The sequence below is a fragment of the Ovis canadensis genome, chromosome 17, assembly GCF_042477335.2.
Source record: "Ovis canadensis isolate MfBH-ARS-UI-01 breed Bighorn chromosome 17, ARS-UI_OviCan_v2, whole genome shotgun sequence".
Classification (NCBI taxonomy): Eukaryota; Metazoa; Chordata; class Mammalia; order Artiodactyla; family Bovidae; genus Ovis; species Ovis canadensis.
In genome coordinates, this window is record NC_091261.1 from 60,940,201 (window position 1) to 60,966,588 (window position 26,388).

The 26,388-nt window shown below is 43.3% G+C and overlaps 1 protein-coding gene across 2 annotated transcripts in view; it reads right to left on the minus strand.

Annotated features, from left to right (window-relative positions):
* TMEM132B (transmembrane protein 132B) overlaps positions 1 to 26,388 on the minus strand; it is a 399,927-nt gene that overhangs the window by 266,076 nt on the left and 107,463 nt on the right. Inside the window, exon 1 of one of the 2 annotated variants that reach the window (XM_069557620.1) lies at positions 5,806 to 5,885. The exons of the other annotated variant lie outside the window; for it this stretch is intronic. The gene's annotated coding sequence lies outside the window, so the exon portion shown is untranslated. Of the gene's footprint in view, positions 1 to 5,805; positions 5,886 to 26,388 lie in introns of those variants that run through there. 2 annotated transcript variants of the gene reach the window in all.

Consider the following 26,388-nt stretch of genomic DNA (forward strand, 5'->3'; position numbering starts at 1 on the left):
CAACATTCACCAAAATACTATCCACTTAAAATGGATATATTATACTGTATGAAAATGATACTTCAATAAAGTTAACTTTTAAAAAAAGAGAGAGAGAGGAAAGCAAAGAAAAAAGGAAAAGACAAAAGGAAATACACTGGACCATGCAACTCACAACCCAGAATTGTTTATGCCTGCCTGGACCCAGAGATTGACAGAATCATAAATGTCAATGTTTGTTGAGCTTTGCTGTGTTTTGGCCACTGTCCTAAGGGATTTACATGTATTAACTCATTTACTAGTAACAATTCACTGAGGTAGGTTTTTACTGTCTCTACTCTTTTTTCATTGCAACCTCGTGACACATATTTTATCGTGGCAAGTTTGTGCTTTTTTCCCCCCTTTGATTCTATTTATTTATTTTTAATTGAAGCAGAACTGGTTTACAATGTTGTGCCAATCTCTGCTGTACAGCAAAGTGCTTCAGCTATATCCATATAGACGTTCTTCCTTATATTCTTTTCCATTATGGTTTATCATGATATTGAATATAGCTCCCTGTGCTATACACTGGGGCCTTGTTGTCTATCCAATCCTAAATGTAATCGTTCGCATCTACCAACCCCGAACTCCCAGTCCATCCCTCTCCCTCCCTACCCTCTCGGCAACCACAAGTCAGTTCTCTATGTCTGTGAGTCTGTTTCAGGCACAGCTTGATTAAGTAGTTTGCCCAAGGTTCCAAATCCAGTCTGTAGCTAAGCCAGGATTCACCCCTGGTGATCTGAGCCCAAGCTCACACTGGAGGTGTTACAGAGAAATTACAGAGTCCATGTCCTCAGCACGAACAGGCTTTTAAATGACACAGGCAGCACCCAGTGGCCTACGTGGCAGAGGTGTGGGCAGTGGCTGCCAGCAGAGGCAGGAGGTGTTAAGAGAGACCTCTCCATGGGTTTACAGTCTGTGCATTAGGGATGACCCACTCCAGACACTGCGGCCATCACAGGTCCCCCCATAACTCCACAGTGACAGACAAGACAACGAGCTGGGGACATTGACACGGTCTATAGAGCATGCTTCATCACTTCCAAAGCCACACCTGAATCCCGACAAATGTCTGTGATGAAACCTCTAGGAGCAGCTCTCGGGGAATGTGCCTATTAGACGTTTCTTGGGTGGCTGCCCCAGTGGAATGCAGCTGTCCAGACGCGTTAGCTGTGTCATTCATCAGCCCCACAGGCCCCAGGAACAGAGGTTGGTCTCCTGGAAGATGGTGGCACTTGGCCTGAGGCTCTCTAAATGGTGCAGAGGCATCTACCCAGGGACCCCAGGGGGCCACCCCAGGAGCAGATCTGCCTACAGCCAAGCGTTCGTTCTGAACATAGGTTTACTGTCAACCTTTCAAAAAAGAGCTCAACTCCAGACTTCTTGAAGAAATGGTTGATTCTGGAGCCGGAAACATACCAGATGAACCTAAAATAGCTTGTGCAAGGAAATGGGTGAGTGTTCCAAAAGTGACGGGGATGTGTCAAGAGGACACATGAGCCAGCCTGAAAGGAGCGCTTGCCAGCAAAAGCTGGATCTATTTAGAGCATCCAAATAAAGAGCAACTCCGTGGCTGAAACACATGGAGTATGTTCATATCCCTGAGCTCACAATGATTGTCAAAAACCAAAACAGGGAGGATCCACAAGCTGGATTTCTGGCTTCCCTTGAAAAGCTGGAAGACCTGGCAGCATCAGACCCACATTCCCATATGACTACAGCTGGCCGGGGCTGGGGAGTCTCTTGACAAGCTGAGCACAAAGTGGTCTCTACTTTGCCACAGTCCTCACCACTCCCTATTACCTGACCTGGAGATAGACTCCCGACAGCTCTTTGGTTTCCACAGGAGCACCTGCTTCACTCCTTTATAACACGAGCCTGCCATCTTGATCTGAAATATCCTTCCAATCAGACACATCCCTCATCACTGAAAGTCAGGTCTGGCCTGACCAGCCAAAGGAGATACTACTTCAGCTTCTCCAGGCTGCATCTCACACAGTCAGGAGGGAAATATCAAGATACTGAAAAAACGATGGATCATATATCCCTCATCCACGCTTTCTGCCCTCGCCGCCTGCCCTCTGAATTGCCCACTCTCTGTGCTGTTTGTATGGGAGTTTGAGCAGAGGGGCACCATGATATGATTTACATTTTACAAAGGTTTATTCTGGCTCCTTGATGAGAACAGACTGTAAGGAGACCACCATGAAAGCAGGAAGACGTGATAGGGGTCGTGGCAGATTCCAGGCAGGATGCAATGGGGTTTGGAGCAGGAGGAGGAGAAAGATGAGGTCAGACCCTGAATATATTTGACACTAGGGATGATACGACTTGTGCACCTGGGCCAACCAGAAGGACAAATTGCCATCAACTGCCATGTGTGTAAAACTTTCATGTCTACTTCAATTATTTAAATCCCAATTAACTTTTATTTTAAAACACCATTTGGAAGTGGCAGCTGCCTCCCCTCCTGACCCAGGATTGAAATGGTCTCACTTTTATGACAGTTAGGCCTGCATCCCCTATGACTAACAGATGCCACACGGGGTGAGCACTGAAGAGCTGGGGACACCCTTAAGTGAGAACTTCCCTTTGACAGGGCATGGGTTACAGAATTCTTCAGCAAACACTGACACATATCCCCCTTTCGTCATGCTCAATTATGTCTAAGAATATGTGAACATCTTCCCAAAATAGCCCAGAGGAACGAGCAGGAAAAATTCCACCCTGAAAGGTCTTTCACAGAAGAGTTTGGAAGCCTGGAAACAGGTGTGTATAATTGAACCATCTCAGGCACCAGAACTCGGTGATGGGCTGCCTGACGTGACATCGTATTTCATTTGTATAACTGTTCAGTCCCTGCCTTGAGTCAAGGAGACACCTAAGACCGTTTCTCAAATCAACAAGCCCATTAGCAGACGGATAGGAGGTGCCCTGCTGAAACCTCTCTCTGCTCAATAAGAAGAAGAACCACTGAGTAGGGAGAAGGGAGAGAGGTCACAAGTGACTCTCTGTGTGGCCGGCCACTGTCGCCATGGTAACCAGAGGCTTAGCAGACCTAGAAGCCACAGAGAGGCAGCCCCATGGAGTCCCATGGCTGAAAGATCTGAGAGCAAACGGAGAAGTCTTGCCTCCCTGGAGGATGGGGGTGGTTATATTGACTTGAGGAAAGGAATCTAACTTGTATGCCTGGGTTCCGACCCAAGCTTCCCTGCTTATTAACTGTGGACTGTGGAGCTTACACAAGGGCTCTAAACCTCAGTTTCTTCATCTGTAAAATGGGAGAGACAATGGGTATTGTGAGGAGTTAATACAAGTTCTCAATGCAGTGGGTAGCGCTCAGTGATTCTGCTATCATCCCAGCCATCGTCCACACGGTCATCTCCACCCTGGTCTCCCCACAAGCCATGCCACTGCCACCTGGAAGATCTGGTCCAACACCTATACAGGACTAAGAATGGCTTTGCCCTACTTATGGTGGGTGGTGTTTTCCTGACATGGCTGCAGCAGTATATCCATGTCACATGCTCTTCTTACAATTGATATGGACACACCTTCATGGGCCAGTGTCCCCTCCTTTTGAGTAGGGGTTAGCCTGTGGCTGCAACCGAAGTGACTCTGTGTGACAAAGGCAATACATCTCTTCCTGATCCTTCTGGGATGCTGGGCCTTGTAACCGGCCGCCATACTGTGAGGAAGTCAGGCAGCCACAGGGGAAGCCCTCATGGAGGTGGTCCAGTCACAGCGCAGCTGATCCCACAGAGAATCAGTATCAACTACCAGACACGTGAGTGAGCAAGTCTTCAGATGATTCCTTCCAGGCACCCCAGAGGACAGCAAATGTTACAGAGACAGCTATCCCTGCCAAAATCATCAATTAGAAAGCAAAACAAATGTCATCATTGTTTTAAGCCACTATGTTTTGGCTTGGTTTGTGTGATCAGAACACAGCTTCTGGAAATTTTAATTTTGAACACAGCTCAAACTGATCACCATCCATAAATCTCCTGAGGGCTCAACCAGGGGATAGACCTGGCCAAGGAAACACACGTCCATTAACACTTCAATAATGAATTCTAGAAGGGGAAGAGCAGGTGCTGATTTATGCCTGCTACATTGTCCATTTCCACCAAGAATGGAAATCCATGACAAGGATTTATATCTGAGAGTTCCCTGCCTAGGACAGAGTCTGGCACATAGTAGGTGCTCAGTGAATAGCGGCAGAATGAATGAGAACATCCAACATAAAAAGATTCAAATAATTAAGATCCTAGAGTGTGGGAACATTCCATCTTGATCTCCACTGGTAAGGACAATAACCAAATTAATAAAAGCAAGCTGTAAATACACAGTTCTGGTTAGCATGGAAAGAATCAGCATCTGGCAGGTAAAAGAAGACACATGAAGTGCTATTTTTCTTTTCAAAGCTGTTTCTATGTCTATGAAAAGAAAAAGGGTGCCTTATTCTGTATAGTACATAAAAACAAAGCATAAAAAAATACACAATGAAGAATCTGGGGACTTCCCTGGGGCTTCAGTGACTAAGGCTCTGTGCTCCCAGTGTAGGGGTCCTGGGTTCGATCCCTGGTCAGGGAACTAGATCCCACATGCTGCAACTCAGAGTTTACATGCTGCAACTAAAGATCCTGCATGCCACAGTGAAGGCTGAAGATCACACGTGCTGCAACTAAGACCCACCACAGCCAAGTATTAGCAAGTATTTTTTTAAAGAAAAAGAATCTGAATGTTTCCTGACTAGGATGTTCATCTCAGGACTGGTTGTAATAGTGAATCACTAGAGTTAGCCTAAATGCCCATCATTTGGAAAAGAGCAAATAAACCATGGTGCAAAGGAATATTACACAGCAGGTAAAAAGCACGAGGGAGTCTAAATGTGCCAATGTGAACAGGTCTCCAAGATACATTGCTGGCTGCAGAAAAGCAAGTTGCAGAATACTATGGCCAATACAACACTGAGATAAAAAGTTTAAATGCACAAAAATAATATATTGTTCATGGTTCTACATATAAGTAAAATATAAAAATGGGAGGGGGCGGTCCTAAGATGGCGGAGGAATAGGACAGGAAGACCACTTTCTCTCTCACAAATTCCTCAAAAGAACATTTCAACACTGAGCAAACTCCACAAAACAACTTCTGTAGGCTGGCAGAGGACATCAGGCAACCAGAAAAGCAGACCATTGTCTTCAAAAACAGGTAGGAAAAAATATAAAAGACGAAAAAGGAGACAAAGGAGGTGGGGAGGGAGCTCCGTCCCGGGAAGGGAAGCCCGTCCCGGGAAGGGAATTTTAAGAAGAGAGGTTTCCAAACACCAGGAAACACTCTCCCTGCCGAGTCTGTGGCGATCCTTGGAAACACAGAGGGCAACATAACAGGAAGGGGAAAATGAAGAAATAATTAAAACCAAGAGATTACAAGCCCAACAGTAACTCCCCCAGCGGAAAAGCAGCACAGACGCCTGCATCCGCCATTGGGAAGTGGGGGCAGGGCAGGGACGCGCGGGAGGCGCGGGCTGCAGAGCTTTGCAAGAATCGGGCAGGAACGCCCCACACGCAACCAGAACGATCCAACTTGGGCTAGCAAACCAGACTGTGGGATAGCTACCACCCGAAAAGCTCGGACATAAGACACCGCCAGGACCGAGCTCAGAACAAAGGACGGAGCGGAAAAAGCCAGCTTCAGACCATCCCCCGCCGGGGACAGGCAGCCAGAGCTGTAAGGGCTGGAAAGGGGCAATTGCAGCCCCGGAGAGACTTCACTTACCAAACTGCAAGCAGGCTTCTTTGCTAAGACTTCTGGGGGTGCTAGACAGTCACCATCTGCCTCACAAGGGGTGCCATTGGTCCACCCAGAAAACTGAGCAGCAGAGGCAGAAAAGGCAACAAGTCGCAGTTATCGCGCTCGCCAAACTCCTGAGCTACTCGGACCGGGAAGGCACAAAATGCAGTCCCAGCCGAATCTGTGCCTCTGAGGGCTACCTGAGTGCCGAACCTGAGCGGCTTAGACCAGGGAACTGCACGCAGCCTAGGGCCGGCCCCAGACGGTTCCCGGCTGAGCATCGTAGAGCCGGAGCGGTTTGTACGCCGCGAGAAGGGACAGGTCAAGCGGGGCTGAGACACTGTGTGCACACGACAGCGCTATTTGTTTGCAGCACCCCCCCCCTCCCCACAGCGCGACTGAACTAGTGAGCCTAAAAAACCAGCATAAAGAAGTTAAACAGAGGGAACCGCCTTGGAAGTGACACCACAATGCCCACAACATCAGAGAAGGGCTAGATATATTTTTACTATTTTTAAAATCAATCCTTTTTTTTTCTTTTTTCTGACTTTTTAAAAAATAGTTGAGTCTTCTATTTCTCCTCTAATTTTTATTTCTATAACCTATTATTAATATTCAAAAAAAAAGACTTTTTTAAGGCAAACACCATATATAGTCTTTGGGTGGTTATTGGTGTTTTTGTTTTGTTTTGTTTTTTAATAATTCTTGTGGCTTTTTTTTTCTTTTTTCCTTTTTCCTTCTGCTTCTTTTCTTTAATATTGTATTTTTGAAAATCCAACCTCTTCTCTAGATTTTTAATCTTTGCTCTTCGGTTTTTGTTGTCAATTTTGTACATTTAAAAACCCAAACTTCACTACCCAAGTTTACCTGAGAGCGAGATTACAGGCTTGACCACTCCCTCCTCCTTTGGACTCTCCTTTTTCTCCACCAGGTGGCCTCTGTCTCTTTTCTCCCCCATCTCTTCTCTATCCAACTCTGTGAATCTCTGTGTGTCCCAGACGGTGGAGAACACCTAAGGAACTGGTTACTGGCTGGATTGGTCTCTCTCCTTCTCATTCCTCTCTCTTATCCTCCTGGTCACTTCTGCCTACTTCCTCCCTCTCCTCTTCCCTGTATAACTCCATAAATACCTCTGAGTGGTCCAGACTATGGAGCGCACATAAGGAAGTGACTACTGGATAGCTTGCTCTCTCCTCTTTTGATCTCACCGCATCACATTCCAGTCACCTCTAACTATCCCCTCCCTCTTCTCTTCTCCTTGTAACTCAATGAACCTCTCTGGGTGTCCCTCAATGTGGAGAAACTTTTCATCTTTAACCTAGATGTTTTATCATCGGTGCTATATAGACGGAGAAGTCTAGAGGCTACTGTAAAAATAAAACTGAAAACCAGAAGCAGGAGGCTTAAGTCCAAAGCCTGAAAACATCAGAGAACTCCTGAATTCAGGGAACATTAAGCAATATGAGCTCATCAAATGCCTCCATACCTACACTGAAACCAAGCTCCACCCAAGGACCAACAAGTTCCAGAACAAGACATACCACACAAATTCTCCAGCAACACAGGAACACACTCCTGAACTTCAATATACAGGCAGCTCAAAGTTACTCCAAAACCTTTGACGTCTCATAACCCATTACTGATCACTCCACTGCACTCCAGAGAGAAGAAACCCAGCTCCACCCACCAGAACTCCAACACAAGCCTCCCTAACCAGGAAACCTAGATAAGCCACTGATACAACCCCACCCACAGTGAGGAAGCTCCATAATAAAGAGAACTCCACAAATTACCAGAATATAAAAAGGCCACCCCAAACGCAGCAATATAATCAAGATGAAGAGACAGAGGAATACTCAGCAGGTAAAGGAACAGGAGGGTTGCCCACCAAACCAAACGAAAGAGGAAGAGGTAGGGAATCTACCTGAGAAAGAATTCCAAATATTGATAGTGAAAATGATCCAAAATCTTGAAATCAAAATGGAATCACAGATAAACAGCCTAGAGACAAGGATTGAGAAGATGCAAGAAAGGTTTAACAAGGACCTAGAAGAAATAAAAAAGAGTCAATATATAATGAATAATGCAATAAATGAGATCAGAAACACTCTGGAAGCAACAAATAGCAGAATAACGGAGGCAGAAGATAGGATCAGTGAAATAGAAGATAGAATGGTAGAAATAAATGAATCAGAGAGGAAACAAGAAAAACGAATTAAAAGAAATGAGGACAATCTCAGAAACCTCCAGGTAGATATGAAATGCTCCAACATTCGAATTATAGGAGTCCCAGAAGAAGAAGACAAAAAGAAAGACCATGAGAAAATCCTTGAGGAGATAATAGTTGAAAACTTCCCTAAAATGCGGAAGGAAATAATCACCCAAGTCCAAGAAACACAGAGAGTTCCAAATAGGATAAACCCAAGGCGAAACACCCCAAGACACATATTAATCAAATTAACAAAGATCAAACACAAAGAACAAATATTAAAAGCAGCAAGGGAAAAACAACAAATAACACACAAGGGGATTCCCATAAGGATAACAGCTGATCTTTCAATAGAAACTCTTCAGGCCAGGAGGGAATGGCAAGACAGACTTAAAGTGATGAAAGACAATAACCTACAGCCCAGATTACTGTACCCAGCAAGGATCTCATTCAAATACGAAGGAGAAATCAAAAGCTTTACAGACAAGCAAAAGCTGAGAGAATTCAACACCACCAAACCAGATCTCCAACAAATTCTAAAGGATATTCTCTAGACAGGAAACACAAAAAGGTTGTGTAAACCTGAACCCAAAACAATAAAGTAAATGGTAACAGGATCATACTTATCAAAAATTACCTTAAACGTAAATGGGTTGAATGCCCCAACCAAAAGGAAAAGACTGGCCGAATGGATACAAAAACAAGACCCCTCTATATGCTGCTTACAAGAGACCCACCTCAAAACAAGGGACACATACAGACTGAAAGTGAAGGGCTAGAAAAAGATATACCATGCAAATAGAGACCAAAAGAAAGCAGGAGTGGCAATACTCATTTCCGATAAAATAGACTTTAAAATGAAGGCTGTGAAAAGAGACAAAGAAGGCCACTACATAATGATCAAAGGATCAATCCAAGAAGAAGATATAACAATTATAAATATATATGCACCCAATATAGGAGCACCGCAATATGTAAGACAAATGCTAACAAGTGTGAAAGGGGAAATCAGCAATAACACAATAATAGTGGGAGACTTTAATACCCCACTCACACCTATGGACAGATCAACTAAACAGAAAATTAACAAAGAAACGCAAACTTTAAATGATACATTAGACCAGTTAGACCTAATTGATATCTATAGGACATTTCACCCCAAAACAATGAATTTCACCTTTTTCTCAAGTGCTCACGGAACATTCTCCAGCATAGATCACATCCTGGGCCATAAATCTAAACTTGATAAATTCAAAAAAATCGAAATCATTCCAAGCATCTTTTCTGACCATAATGCATTAAGATTAGATCTCAATTACAGGAGAAAAACTATTAAAAATTCCAACATATGGAGGTTGAACAACACACTTCTGAATAACCAACAAATCACAGAAGAAATCAAAAAAGAAATCAAAATATGCATAGAAACTAATGAAAATGAAAACACAACAACCCAAAACCTGTGGGACACTATAAAACCAGTGCTAAGAGGAAAGTTCATAGCAATACAGGCATACCTCAAGAAACAAGAAAAAAGTCAAATAAATAACCTAACTCTACACCTAAAGCAACTAGAAAAGGAAGAATTGGAGAACCCCAGAATTAGTAGAAGGAAAGAAATCTTAAAAATTAGGGCAGAAACAAATGCAAAAGAAACAAAAGAGACCATAGCAAAAATCAACAAAGCCAAAAGCTGGTTCTTTGAAAGGATAAATAAAATTGACAAACCATTAGCCAGACTCATCAAGAAGCAAAGAGAGAAAAATCAAATCAATAAAATTAGAAATGAAAATGGAGAGATCACAACAGACAACACAGAAATACAAAGGATCATAAGAGACTACTATCAGCAGTTATATGCCAATAAAATGGACAATGTGGAAGAAATGGACAAATTCTTAGAAAAGTACAATTTTCCAAAACTGAACCAGGAAGAAATAGAAAATCTTAACAGACCCATCACAAGCACGGAAATTGAAACTGTAATCAGAAATCTTCCAGCAAACAAAAGCCCAGGTCCAGATGGCTTCACAGCTGAATTCTACCAAAAATTTCAAGAAGAGCTAACACCTATCCTCCTCAAACTCTTCCAGAAAATTGCAGAGTAAGGTAAACTTCCAAACTCATTCTATGAGGCCACCATCACTATAATACCAAAACCTGACAAAGATACTACAAAAAAAAGAAAACTACAGGCCAATATCACTGATGAACATAGATGCAAAAATCCTCAACAAAATTCTAGCAATCAGAATCCAACAACACATTAAGATCATACACCATGACCAAGTGGGCTTTATCCCAGGGATGCAAGGATTCTTCAATATCCGCAAATCAATCAATGTAATTCACCACATTAACAAATTGAAAAATAAAAACCATATGATTATCTCAATAGATGCAGAGAAGGCCTTTGACAAAATTCAACATCCATTTATGATAAAAACTCTCCAGAAAGCAGGAATAGAAGGAACATAACTCAACATAATAAAAGCTATATATGACAAACCCACAGCAAACATTATCCTCAATGGTGAAAAATTGAAAGCATTTCCCCTAAAGTCAGGAACAAGACAAGGGTGCCCACTTTCACTGCTACTATTCAACATAGTTTTGGAAGTTTTGGCCACAGCAATCAGAGCAGAAAAAGAAATAAAAGGAATCCAAATTGGAAAAGAAGAAGTAAAACTTTCACTGTTTGCAGATGACATGATCCTCTACAAAGAAAACCCTAAAGACTCCACCAGAAAACTACTAGAGCTAATCAATGAATATAGTAAAGTTGCAGGATATAAAATCAACACACAGAAATCCCTTGCATTCCTATACACTAATAATGAGAAAGTAGAAAAAGAAATCAAGGAAACAATTCCATTCACCATTGCAACGAAAAGAGTAAAATACTTAGGAATATATCTACCTAAAGAAACTAAAGACCTATACATAGAAAACTATAAAACACTGATGAAAGAAATCAAAGAGGACACTAATAGATGGAGAAATATACCATGTTAATGGATCAGAAGAATAAATATAATGAAAATGAGTATACTACCCAAAGCAATTTACAAATTCAATGCAATCCCTATCAAGCTACCAGCCATATTTTTCACAGAACTAGAACAAATCATTTCAAGATTTGTATGGAAATACAAAAAACCTCGAATAGCCAAAGCAATCTTGAGAAAGAAGAATGGAACTGGAGGAATCAACTTGCCTGACTTCAGGCTCTACTACAAAGCCACAGTCATCAAGACAGTATGGTACTGGCACAAAGACAGACATATAGATCAATGGAGCAAAATAGAACGCCCAGAGATAAATCCACACACATATGGACACCTTATCTTTGACAAAGGAGGCAAGAATATACAATGGAGTAAAGACAATCTCTTTAACAAGTGGTGCTGGGAAAACTGGTCAACCACTTGTAAAAGAATGAAACTAGATCACTTTCTAACACCACACACAAAAATAAACTCAAAATGGATTAAAGATCTAAATGTAAGACCAGAAACTATAAAACTCCTAGAGGAGAACATAGGCAAAACATTCTCCGACATAAATCACAGCAGGATCCTCTATGATCCACCTCCCAGAATTCTGGAAATAAAAGCAAAAATAAACAAATGGGATCTAATTAAAATTAAAAGCTTCTTCACAACAAAGGAAAATATAAGCAAGGTGAAAAGACAGCCTTCTGAATGGGAGAAAATAATAGCAAATGAAGCAACTGACAAACAACTAATCTCAAAAATATACAAGCAACTTATGCAGCTCAATTCCAGAAAAATAAACGACCCAATCAAAAAATGGGCCAAAGAACTAAATAGACATTTCTCCAAAGAAGATGTACAGATGGCTAACAAGCACATGAAAAGATGCTCAACATCACTCATTATTAGAGAAATGCAAATCAAAACCACAATGAGGTAACACTTCACACCAGTCAGAATGGCTGCGATCCAAAAATCTGCAAGCAATAAATGCTGGAGAGGGTGTGGAGAAAAGGGAACCCTCCGACACTGTTGGTGGGAATGCAAACTAGTACAGCCACTATGGAGAACAGTGTGGAGATTCCTTAAAAAATTGCAAATAGAACTACCTTATGACCCAGCAATCCCACTGCTGGGCATACACACCGAGGAAACCAGAATTGAAAGAGACACATGTACCCCAATGTTCATCGCAGCACTGTTTATAATAGCCAGGACATGGAAACAACCTAGATGTCCATCAGCAGATGAATGGATAAGAAAGCAGTGGTACATATACACAATGGAGTATTACTCAGCCGTTAAAAAGAATTCATTTGAATCAGTTCTGATGAGATGGATGAAACTGGAGCCGATTATACAGAGTGAAGTAAGCCAGAAAGAAAAACACCAATACAGTATACTAACACATATATATGGAATTTAGAAAGATGGCAATGACGACCCTGTATGCAAGACAGCAAAAAAGACACAGATGTGTATAACGGACTTTTGGACTCAGAGGGAGAGGGAGACGGTGGGATGATTTGGGAGAATGGCATTGTAACAGGTATACTATCATGTAAGAATCGAATCGCCAGTCTATGTCCGACGCAGGATACAGAATGCTTGGGGCTGGTGCATGGTGATGACCCAGAGAGATGTTATGGGGAGGGAGGTGGGAGGGGGGTTCAAGTTTGGGAACGCATGTACACCCATGGGGGAGAAAAAAAAAAGTTGTATGTCATATAAAATAAAAAATAAAAAAAATAAATAAATGGTTTCAAGGATGCATGATCAGTTTATAATTGTGATTGTTTCTGGGGTGGGTGATGAAACTGTGCAGAAGAGAATATCAACTTCCCCAGTAACATTCGAGGTTGTTTTTTTTTTTTTTAATAAAATAATCAAAAGACTTGTTGCAAATGTGACAAACTGTTAACAGCTGACATTTCTAGGTGCTAAGTACACTGATGTTGGTTACGTTACTCTTTGTACTTTTCATATTATTTTCTTTCTCAAAATAAAAATTACGTTTTAAAAAAAAATAAAGTAAAGGCTTTTCACACTCTGCTGGGAGACTGTGAGTGGCAAGACCATTTTAGAGAGCAATTTATTATAATGGCAAATGCATCAACCTTTGGACACAGCAATCTTATGCCTCAGTGTTGACCTTGGAGAAAGGCATGAGCGCTCACAGGGCAGATGCCAGGATGCTAAGTACTGTTTGTAGCAACAGAAACTTAGAAATAGCTTAACTGTTCAGCAGTGGGAAAGAGCCACAGAATCTAAAGCAGTCCCATATTCTAGAACAATATCTAGAAGTGACGAAGAGTGACACAGACATCTATGAACTGGTGTGAAATCATCTCCCCAATGTCAAGAGAAAGAAAGCAAGTTGCAAAAACAATTATGTGAAGTATAGCATTTGTGTGTTGTTTCTGAAAATATGTGTTGCTGTTGTTTTTTAAAATGCTTATTTGGCTTCATTGGGCCTTAGTTGTGGGGTCTTGCAGGGTCTCCGTCGCATCCTGTAGGGTCTCTGATTGTGGTGCACAGACTCTAGTTGCGGCACATGGGCTTAGTTGCTTCGAGGCACGTGGGATCTTAGTTCTCCAACCAGGGATCAAACCCACCGTGTCCCTTGCACTGCAAGGCAGATTCTTAACCACTGTACTACAAGGGAAGCCCCCATTTAAGTACTGTATTTTTCCACAGCTATATATGTTTATATTTAACTGTACAGAAAAGGTCTGAAAAAAAAAAAAAAGCTGTCATGACTGTGGTTACCTCTGAAGAGATAGTGGGGGTAGAGAAGTGGGGTTTGTGATGTTGATCATGCTAAGTGTGAGGCTTACTCATACCATTTTAATATTCACATGGGTAAATAATAGTAGCGGTAATAATTACAATGCACACCCTAAGATGATGCTTCCTATTTGCCAGATGCTGTTCTAAGTGCTTGACATACGTTCATCGGTTTGATCTAAGCACAGCCCTGTGAGGTTGGGTGAAGGATCCCAGGGCACAGAGAAGTTAAGAAGGTGACCTGGGGATTCCCTGGTGGCCCAGTGATTTCACTACCATGGCCCAGGATTCAATCCCTAGTTGGAGAACAAAGATTCAAATAAGCTGTGCAGTGCAGCCAAAAAAAAAAAAACAAAGAAGCTTACCCAAATCAAAGAGAGTAACAACTGTGACAGACTGAAACATAATAACTACATATAAATCCATGGGTTTGTGTTAATAATGCTCAAAACCTTTCTGAATCTACACCATTCATTCACTAGTTTGAAAATGAGCCCTCTCCGTGTGCCAGACAGGAATCCCAGGCCTTGTGGGGCAGACATTTTGGTGGGAAAAAGAAAGACCATCCACAGAATAAAAAAAATTAAAGACTTCCCTGATGGTCCAGCGGCTAAGACTCTGCATTCCAACGCACATAGCCTGGGTTCAAACCCTTGCTGGGAAACTAAAATCCCACATCTCCATGTGAGTTCATATACTGCAACTAAGATCCAGCACAACCAAATAAATAAAAATATATTTAAAAATTAAATGTATAGCAGGCTAGCAATTTCAAGGGCCATGAAGAAAAACAAAGACAAGAAGGGGATAAAGAATGTTGACAGAAGCGAGAAGGATGGTCACAGTGCTAGATAGGATGGCCAAGAACCTTCTCTTAGCAAGGGCCACCGGCAGAAAGGCCTGAGAAAGCAAGGGCAAGAGAATGAATGAGGCTCCAGGATGACGGAGCAACAGGTGCAAATATCCTGAGGTAGGAACATGCCTGGGAAATGCCGGTGACAGTAGGATGCTGCTGTGCCCACATGGGTCAAGTAAACAGGCAAGAATTGAAGACCAAGTGGAGAAGCCTGATCACTTGGGATATTCTGGTCCCTTTTAAGGATAATGGCTTTTATTTGGAGTGAGACTAGTGCCATTGAAACATTGTGAGCAGAAGAGGGATATGGTCCAATTAACATGCAGCAGAGCTTCTCTAGTTGCTGAAGGAGAAAGGATTGGGGTGAAGTGAGACCAGGGAGCTGGGAGACCAGGAATGAGACTACTGTAATAGTCCAGGCAAACAATGATGGCGGCTGGGAGCAGGGTCAGGCAGTGGAGTGGGGGAAGGGAGAAAGGGTCAGATTCTGGATATATTTATTAGAAGGTAGAGTCTCAAGAATTGCTAATGTCTTGGATATGACAGAGAGAAGAGGAATCAAAGATGGTTCCAGGCATTTCAACCTGAGCAGCTAGAAGGATGGAGTTGTCATCAACAGAAATACAGAAGACTGCAGGAGAAATGGGTTCGGAGCAAAGACCAGGTAAGGAGAAGATACCCTGAGACCTCCAGGGAGAGATGTCACATAGACAGTCAGACAGAGAAGTCTAGGGCTCAAGGGAAGGAGTTGGTTGGAGACAAGACGAATGAGTCTCATGCACCATCTGCTAAAACCTGAGGCTCCAAGAGCTACATTGGGCGGCAGGTGTATTTTATGAAGCCTGCATAGTATTTTTAATTTAGATTTATTTCCCCCATTTCTCATAAAAGTCCAGATTTCCAGTCATGGTTTGAAAAATTGGAAGATCTGGCAACCCTGGACCCCTCTTCCAGCCTGGAGACGAGCAGCGTCTGCTCTCATTAGACCAGGCAGCCAACAGTGGCCCCCAACCGGCCACACCAAGCCATCACCTCACCTGCCTGGCCCCCGGGGTGTCTGAGTTTCTGTTCCTGGCACCAGACTCCAAAAACAACGAACCTCCGCTTTGACAACTGCTATAGCAACAAAACTAGTGAAGCCTGGAACTTTCAACTTTTTCTCCTCCCTCCAAAAAAGCACATTATGAGGCTCTCTCAGACAAAACAAACTAATATGATCTCTAACTTCAGTGGAGTATGAAGTTGTTAAACACACACAGCAACAGAGAAAGAGATTCAACACCAGCCAGCCATGAATGAACACAAACAGCCCCATCTGGTTCTCATTTGCCTCCTCTTTCAAACTCGAGATCCCCACCAAAACAAAAACTACAGGTCGGTAATGTGTTAGGAAGTTGTCTGCCACACCACAGCACAGAAAATTTCCAGTCCCCACCCCAAATCAGCCAAATGAAGATCAATGCATCGATAAAATGCAATGACGTGTTAACGCACCCCTTAAAAAAGATTAAATGCTTTTTAGCCCAGTCTTAGGAAAACCTAATAAAGAATTAACTGTCCGCAACACCATGGAATTTCACTCAAGGTTTTACTTTATGTCAGGACTTCTTAGATCATTAACTTTTAACAGACAGGCTTCCCCCAGCTTTGCGACATGTGGCTGCCATCACATGCAGCACTGATAAGTCATTAAAATTGGACCCCTGCTTCCTGTCAGAACTTCAGGTGTGGGCTCCAGCTGATGTATCAAGGCTAAGACAAATCCCAGCCTCGCAAAAGCACGTGAAGGTGTGCAGTTCAAAGATGTTAGCTGTATTCACTCCCCCAAGCCTCTGAGAGCTGAAGTGGAACTACCCAGCTAAACTCCCACCCACGTCTGAACACTGATGGCAACTCCTGGAGGATGTTGGAGGGCAGACTGGAAAGTAGGTGGGTGGTCCCTGCAAGGCTTGGGGAGCATATGCACACACCCCATGGAGCTGGGGCATTCTCTCCACAAAGAATGAAGGAGCTGAGGCAGCCTCTTGCCAGCTGACCTGAGCAAGTTATATACCTCTCTGTGTCTTTGTGTCCTGTCTATAAAACAGGCTAATTTTTATCTCCCCCTACCTCACAGAGCTGCTGTGAGGATAAAATGAGTTAACTCTCCCGAAGTGTTTGGACCAGATCCTAGTATCCACTGGTCACTCTATAAATGGGAGTTACTGTGGATGTTGTTGTTGTTACAGAGATTTTTTCCCTTTGTTGGACAGAGTCTCTGCATCACATAAGGTGTGGAGGGGGAGGCTAATATCATTGCTGGATGACTTCTCTTGGACCACACCTGGGGGTCAAGATGCTGGCTAATGCCAGCTGGGGGCTGACTCAGCTTCCCCACAGCTCCTGGCTATGGCAGGCTGTGACAAGGAATATAAAGAAAACAGAGCAGGCTAAGAGGAGGGGGAAATCCCTATTTTAGGTAGAGAAATGAAGGAAGTAATAGCTGGTGGGGAAGGATGGAGGAGGGGTGTCAAGGGTACTTCTTTAAGATGGAGCATGTTTGCTGTTGGGAATGGTCCAGAAGAGAGCAGGGGCCTATAATACAGGAGAAAGAGCTAATGAAGAGAGTCATCAGGCAGGTGGGAGGAGATGGGGATCAACACGAAGCCTTGCCAGATTTCTCTCTGTATGTGTCCACTCATCCCTGGAAGATCTTGTCTCCATCCCTTCCAGGGCATGTGTTCCGGAAATCACACTGGTGGGTTAGAGAACCATCACTGTGATGGGCTAGCGCTGGTGCTGAACTGGTTGACATTTTGGACACCCCTCCCCTCACTGAGCATCTCAATTCTTTATCCCATTTACTTAGTTGCAGGTAAGTGAGGACAGAAGCTACAACTGCTCCATCTAGTAAACCCAGCAAAGAGTACAATGTAAGACGCACAGTAGGTGTTTAATAAATGTTGATGAGATGAATGGCCAGCATGGGCAGCTGCCGAAGGGTCCTATTTGGTTTCCTAAAATGTCAAGGATGGACAGTGTTAGGGCAGCACTAAGCCAGAAGGCTGGCCATCCCTGCACCTCTAAGCCCTGCCCGGGTTCTACCTGCAGAGGATTGCCAGAAGAGGCTATCTGTGACAGTGAGCCAAGGCAGGTACTCAGAGGAGGGACCCGCTCACCCGCTTGGCACACTCCTGGTCTTCACCTGCGGTGGGAAGGCTGAAACGACAGTGCCGCTCATGCACCTGCCTGGGGACAGGAGACAATCCCCTTCCAAGGGGTGGTGGGTCCCTCCTCCTCCCATCCACCCTGGTGGTGTGAGGATGCTTGCTTCACCAAGCGGGAAAAGCCATTCAGCAGTGACCCAGGCAGGACCAGGGAGCGGACCAAGAATGTTCTGATCTGTGTCCAGCGCAGTGACTTACAGCCCTGGGCCCCCTCTCTTTGACACTCTCCTATGGGTCTAGAGTACTGCTCCCCACCCCCAGAGAAGCTCACTAAGAGGCAGGCTGCTATCAAAGACCAATTAGGAACAAATGCACATCCTCCATAGCAGCTGCTGGAAATCCACAAGACCAACTGAGCGCCGTTAAGAGATTATCCAGCCAAGGCTGTGGGCTTAACAGCTTTCCTTGGCTCCTCTCACTCTGACCCCAGACATAAGTGTAAGGAGCCTGATGAGCTTTGGTGCCCTCCAAACAACCTGGTCCTTATTCTATGATTCTTGGTACCATGCTAAAGAGTTTGTCTGAAAAGACACTTTGCAGCCAACATTCACGTGCGTACCCATTCACTGGACAAACAGCTGTGAGCACTTGCTAAGGGGACATGGCAAGGCACTCAGGACCCACATGGCCCCTGCCTCACAGGGGGGACATTCTCTCAGGAGCAAACAGACAACAAACCACACCCATGACAAGTGGATGACGCAGACTGAAGAGGGGACACGAGCAATGGAAAAACAGGGCAGGACCAGGAAGGACTGGTGTGCTTGGGGGTCAGGTAGTATGATAGCATGAAGAAAGGGGTTACTAAAGCCATGATGAGTGGTGGAATCTGAGCAAAGTTGGAAGGAGGTGAGGGAGATGGCCAAACAGGTATCTGGGAAGAGCACTCTTCGGGGAGGGAGCAAAAGCTTAGGGGCGGGAGGTACACACAGGTTTGAAGAAAAGTGAGGAAGCCAGTGTGCCTGGAGCAAGAGGGTAAGGAGGACGTGGGCTCAGAAACATCCCAGGTCGGATCACGCCAGACCGCCTTGAGGATCTGGCTTTTGTGTGAGTGAGATGGAGTCTTCATAGGTTCTGAGCAGAGGAAGGACATGATCTAACTTAGGCTTTTAAAAGCTCACTCAGACTTGGAGTAGTTGTGAATTACACCGCAAACTCAAAGGCAACCACTAAATAAAGTTTTTATTTTTTATTTTTTTTAACAGCTCAGCTTTTTAAAAAGAAGTATAATTGACATGAGAGAAGAAAAACTGGAGTCATATAAAATGTTCAATTAGAACCAGAGAAGCAGAAAATAAGTGGAACCCAAAACAAAGAAAATGAGGGCAACAAGTAGAAAACAGTCAAAATTCAGTAGATATTACCAAAACCTGGAAACAACCAAGTGGTCCATCAATAAATGAATGGGTAAAGTAACTGGTACGTCCACACAATGGGAAATTATTCATCAATAAAAGTGAGCTGTCAAGCCATGAAAAGACAGGCAGGTATATTAAATGCACACTGTTAAGTGAAATAAGCCAAAAAAATGCAAAACTACCGAGACAGTAAGATCAATGGTTGCCAGCATTTCAGTGAGGAGAGGTGAGCAGGTGGAGGGTAGAGGATTTCAGAGCAGTGCAACTATTCTGTGTAACACTGTAATGGTGGACACGTGACATTTTGCATTAGTCAAAAGACTAATAGAACGCACAGCACAGAGAGCAAACCCTAACGTGAGCCATGGACTTCAGTTAGTAATGGTGTACCACACCACTGGCTAATCAATGTTAACAAACGTTCCATGCCAATACAAGACGTTAATAATAGGGGAGACTGGGGTACATGGGAGTATATGGGAACTCTTTGTACTTGCTGCTCATTTTTCTGTAAACATAAAACTGCTCTTAAAAAAAAAAACAGTCTGTTAATTAAAAAAAGGATCCCTCTGGCTACTGTGTTGGGAATAGACTAGAAGCAAGAGAGGAAGCAGAGAGGCAGGAGGCAGTCAGGGTGGGGAGAGAAATAAACTGATTCTGGACATATTTTGAAGGTACAGCCAAGAGGATGTGGGATGAAAGATCAAGAAAAGCCGAGGATGACTCCAGGGTTTTGGAGGATAGATTTGGCACCAAGTGGGATGAGAATGTCTGGGAAGGACTGTGGGCCAGGAAGTCTGTGCTGTCAGGAACAAAACTACGGGTTTCACCACAGACCCAGGCACGGGTTTCATCACAAACCCAGGCAAAGAGCTTCAACTCTAAAGACTCGAAGTTCCTCTTACAAAAGTCCAGTGTGAACAGATAACCATATTTACATTGAAGTTTACATTGGACTTTGTATGTACCTTCAGATCTATACATAAACGCCAGGACCATTGCTTCTCGGCCTTTTGGCTGAGATTGCAGACGGTAAAGCGTCTGTCTACGATGTGGGAGACTCGGGTTCGATCCCTGGGTTGGGAAGATTCCTTGGAGAAGGAAATGGCAATCCACTCCAGTACTATTGCCTGGAAAATCCCATGGACAGAGGAGCCTGGTAGGCTACAGTCCATGGGGTCGCAAAGAGTCGGACACGACTGAGCGACTTCACGTTCACGTTCAGCTCAAATGCTGCCTGTGGCCAGGAAGAGGAGGTAAATGAGTGAAGCAGACCAGGGGAGAGGCAAAAGGGAGTGGTGAGGACTGTGGTTAACTGCAGAACACACTCCATCTCAAGGCAGCTCTCTAGCTCTAGCCCACCATTGCCAAGTGTTTCTCTAGTGGCTCAGATTGTAAACAATCTGCCTGTAATACAAGAGACCCAGGTTCAATCCCTGGGTTGGGAAGATCAGGTGGAGTAGGGAATGCCAACCCACTCCAATATTCTTGCCCATGCACAGAGGAGGCTGGTGGTGGGCTACAGTCCATGGAATCACAAAGAGTCCAACACAACTGAGCGACTAACACTTTTCATCAGAGTAATGAACAGCCAGCAGAGAAGACTGGTCCAGGATGGCTCAGTCTTATGACTTTTCAAGAAAAGCTAGAAATCTGGATTTTTATTTGAATCCTCTCTATTTTTAAAGTTTGGCAACTAACTTCCTTTTTTTATTCTCTGTGGGCCAGACATTAAGCAAGCCAAACAAAACACATCCATAGGCAGGACTAGGCACACTCCTACCCATTGTAACTTCTGTTCTAAAGGTTCCTAAAATTTTTATGGCTCTAAAGGGGTTTGATGAAAGTGAAAGAGGAGAGTGGAAAAATTGGCTTAAAGCTCAACATTCAGAAAACTAAGATCATGGCATCCGGTCCCATCACTTCATGAGAAATGGGGAAACAATGGAAACAGTGTCAGACTTTACTTTTTTGGGCTCCAAAATCACTGCAGATGGTGACTGCATCCATGAAATTAAAAGACACTTACTCCTTGGAAGGAAAGTTATGACCAACCTAGACAGCATATTAAAAAGCAGAGACATTACTTTGCCAACAAAGGTCCGTCTAGTCAAGGCTATGGTTTTTCCAGTGGTCATGTATGGATGTGAGAGTTGGACTGTGAAGAAGGCTGAGTGCCGAAAAATTGATGCTTTTGAACTGTGGTGTTGCAGAAGACTCTTGAGAGTCCCTTGGACTGCAGGGAGATCCAACTAGTCCACTCTAAAGGAGATCAGCCCTGGCTGTTCATTGGAAGGACTGATGCTGAGGCTGAAGTTCCAATACTTTGGCCACCTTATACGAAGAGCTGACTCGTTGGAAAAGACTCTGATGCTGGGAGGGATTGGGGGTAAGAGGAGAAGGGGACGACAGAGGATGAGATGGCTGGATGGTATCACCGACTCGATGGACATGAGTTTGAGTGAACTCTGGGAGTTGGTGATGGACAGGGAGGCCTGGCGTGCTGCGATTCATGGGGTCGCAAAGAGTCAGACACGACTGAGCAAATGAACTGAACTGAACTGAACTGAAAGGGGTTTACCTCTGAATCAGCAAATATTAATGAACTGAAAGATGACTTTTTATAATAGTATATCAACAAATAGTATTAAAAGTAAAGCAATGGTTCTGGATAAATCTACGGTTCAAAACAATACATGCACCCCAATGCTCATTGCAATGCTGTTTATAATAGTCAAGCCATAGAAGCAACCTAAATGTCCATCAACAGAGAAATGGATAAAGAAGGTGCGGTGCATAAACACAGCGGAATTTTACTCAGCCATTAAAAAAGAATGAAATAATGTCATTTACAGCAACACAAAGAGACCTAGAGATTGTCAGACAGAGAATGCTAAATATCATATGACATCACTTTTATGCAGAGTCTAAAAAAAGACAACAAACTTATTTACAAAACAGAAATAGACTCATAGACTTAGAGAATGAACTTAGAGTTACCAAGGGAGAAGGGTGGAGAGAGAGGGATAGATTGGGAGTTTGTGATTGACATGCACACACTGCTATTAATTAAAACAGATAATCAGCAAAGACCTACTATATAGCATAGGGAACTCTGTAATAACCGAAATGGGAAAATAATTTGTAAAAGAATGGATCCATGTGTGTGTATGACCGAATCACTTTGCTATACACCTGAAATTAACCCAACATTGTTAATCAACCATATACTGATATAAGATTTTTAAAAATTTTAAAGTAATGGTACAATATACAATAGCTACTGGGTACCAGGTTCTGGTATATACAATCACTTAAATCTTGCACAACCAATTAACCTCATTTTACTAATGAAGAAAATCAAGGCAAAGAGATAAACTTCTCTGGATCACACAGCTATTATGTAGTAAAGCAGAGCCTGGAACACAGGAAGGCTAGATCTAGGGTCTGTGCTCTTGGCCACTGTATTACACTGCCTTCTAGATGTGGCTGTTGTTCATAGCTCTATCAGCATTGGCTCATTTGGCTACTTAACTAAACCAAAGCTAAAAATCAGTTTGACACATATTTTGCGAAGCACTGGAGCTGGACAACTAATAGGCAGCATTTGTATGTATCTGGTACCATTCTTAGAGCTTCATATTCATTCTCACAATCCTGGGAATGGATGTTACTATTACTATCCCCATTTTACAGATAAGACACAGAGGCTCAGAGAGGTTAATTTACTCACCCAAGGTCACACAGCTGGAAAGTGGTAAAGACTGGATTGGTGTGCTGCAGTCCATGGGGTCACAGAGACAGACACAACTGAGCAACTGAACTGACTGAAGACAGACCAGATTTGGAATCCACAGGGATCATCTCCCATTACTTCATGGCAAATAGATGGGGAAACAGTGGATACAGTGAGAGACTTTATTTTCTTGGGCTCCAAAATAAATGAAGATGGTGACTGCAGCCATAAAGTTAAAACACGCTTGCTCCTTGGAAGAGAAGATATGACCAACCCAGACAGCATATTAAAAAGTAGAGACATTACTTTGCCAACAAAGGTCCGTCTAGTCAAGGCTATGGTTTTTCCAGTAGTCATGTATGAATGTGAGAGTTGGACTATAAAGAAAGCTGAGTGCCGAAGAATTGATGCTTTTGAACTGCGGTGTTGGAGAAGACTCTTGAGAGTCCCTTGGACTGCAAGGAGATCAAACCAGTTAATCCTAAAGGAAATCAGTCCTAAATATTCATTGGAAGGACTGTTGCTGAAGCTGAAGCTCCAATACTTTGGCCACCTGATGCAAAGAACTGACTCACTGGAAAAGACCCTGGTGCTAGGAAAGACTGAAGGAAGGAGAAGGGGACAACAGAGGATGAGATGGATGACATCACTGACTCGATGGACATGTTTGAGCAACCTCCGGGAGTTGGTGATGGACAGGGAAGGCTGGCATGCTGCAGTCCACGAGTTTGCAAAGAGTCAAGCAACTGAACTTAATCTACAAAACGACACTCAATTCGGTTACTAGAAGAACCTGAGTATGAGTCTGCTTTTTCAACTATGGATTTTATGCAACCTCAACAGAGCTCAATCATTTCTGGTGAAAAGTTGGCATCCAAATTGAGAGGTGATATAAATATAAAATCCTCAGCAGAGTTTAAAGACTGGGTATAAAAAAGGAATGTAAATATCTCATTAATGGTCTGTTCATATGGATTACATGTCAAAAAATAACATTTTGGATAGATTGGGTTAAACAAAATACATTATTAAAATCCCACCTGTTCCTTTTTACTTTGTAAATGTGACTATTGGAAAACATTAAATGACACATGAGGTTCACAGTGTATTTCTGTTGGACAGGTCGGCTCTGGGTGACTGCAGCCGACATCAACCGTAGATAATGTGGTTGCATTCCAGACTACTATCTGCAACAAGCAACAGTGCTTCTTGTTTGCTTGATACATCATTTTTATTTCATCCTGGAAATGAATCTGTGAATAAGGTAGCAGCCTTGCTCCCATTTCAAAGAAGGCAAAAGTAAGGCTCTATCCTATCTTGCCCAAGGCCAAGCCACTAATTCAAGGTGGAACCAAGTCTCCAATTTACATCAGAGCCTTAAGCATGGCACGCTGTGGGCCACCTCTGTAACTAGTGCACACTTTTAGAAATTAATTTAAGGGAGAAGTCTAAGCAGACACAGACATGGTCCCAGCACAGCAGCCTGCCCCAGACACCCAAGTCTGTCTGCATCTTTCTAACATACACATGTGAACACATGTGCATTCATGAAGCTCACACACAAAGCTCAAGGCAAGACAGTCCATACGACCGGCACCTTCCCAGAATCTCTTCTCCAGCCCGTGATGCATGTTTTTCTTCCAACCTCTCCCTCCCATGTTCCCTTGCAGCTCCTGCCCCAACGGGCTGGATCTCACCCCCTCAGTCACTGTAGGAGTTGCTGGTAGACCTTACTTCCCGCAACCATGACTGGAGGAAATAACCCTACCCAAGGGTGTGGGGTCCTCCTACCCTGGCCCAGACACAAAGATTTCCCCCATGCAACTTACAGAATAGAGGCAAAACACAAATGTCATAGTAATGGGCTTATTTTAAACTAACAAGCAACTGTATCTCTCTTTTGTCATTTCATTGTTCAATCAGGCTTGACTATTGCTACCTTTTGATCACACCCTCTTTGTGCTTTTGTCTTCTGTGGCATTTGCTTATAGTAGAAGAGTTAAGATGCAGAAAGGCTTAGGGAGGCTCTTCTGCACACAATCCTACACTTCCTGCTCTTTTTCTCTGCATAGTTTTAATCAAGTTGGTATCTTATTGAATATACAGCTCTCGTCCTGCATTTTTCCTCCTACTTAACTGAGCATAAACACTTTCTCCTATTATTAAAAATTCCTAATACACATCATTTATAAAGAATACCTAATACGCCACTGAATGGTTTTACCATAGATTTTATAAATCATTCTCCTGCCTTAAATCAGTATCATGAATATTTTGAATAGCCTGATTTTGGAGTCAGCAAGGTAGATACTTATAACCTTGAGCAAGTGATAAGCTTTCTAAGCCTCAATTTCCACATTCTTAGAGCGGGCGAATTGGGCTCATAATTCCTACCTGAAAGGTTGTTGGAAGGATTAAAAAGTGATATACAGGCAGCCCTTCCACAGTGCCTGGCACACACCAAGTACTCAACGGCAGCCAAATTATTTGATCAAGGAATCATACTCCACGCGTTGGAAAACTAAGTTGTTTTACTATTATGAACAGCACTGTAAAGAGCATTTCTGTGTGTAATGCTTGATTCATTTTTCACATTTGAGATTATTTCCTTTTGATAGATTTCCAGCAGTAGAAATACTGGACCAAATAGTGTAGGGGTAATACTGAAATCTCTGCCAGTTCTGGCTTTGTCCAACAGATACTGCCAGCAATGCGAGCATGCCTGTCCCATTGTTTACTGCATAAAAAACCATCCCACATTTAATGGTATAGACCAATACCATTTTATCATAGCTCAGAAAATCTGAGCTTTAGGAAGTCAGACCAAGCACAGAAGAGATGGGATGTCCACTTCAAAAAGGAGACAGTCTCAGCTGGGGAGACCTGAATGGCTGGGTTGACTTTAAGACTTGGACTTGGTTCATCTGAAGGCTCTTTCACTTATACATCAGAGCATGAGCTTGGACAGCTGGAAGGCTGGGCTCAGCTGTCAACCAGAGGCCTATCCATGGCCTCTGAATGTAGCTTAGGCTTCCTCTCAGCATGGCGACTGGGGCTCTGAGATGAAATTATCACAAGAGGGGAAGTTCTGGGAGAACCAAGCTGCATGGCCTTTAAGGACCTAGACTCAGAAGTCACACAGCATCACTTTCACTATCATTGTCACAAATCAGCCTAGATTCAAGGGGAGGGGACACAGACCCCATATCTGTCCTTGGGAGGAATATCAAAAATGTGTGACTGGTTTTTAAGTTGCTGCAATAGCTTTTACTATGAATTGGCTTGATAAAGTAATGCAACGGAAACACCACCTCTTACCTGTAACAAGCAGTCACAAGTGACCAGAGTCTGGCAGATTTTGCCAACAATGAGAGAAAGATTGGATTGAACCTCCCACCATCATGACTTTCTCTCCACAGT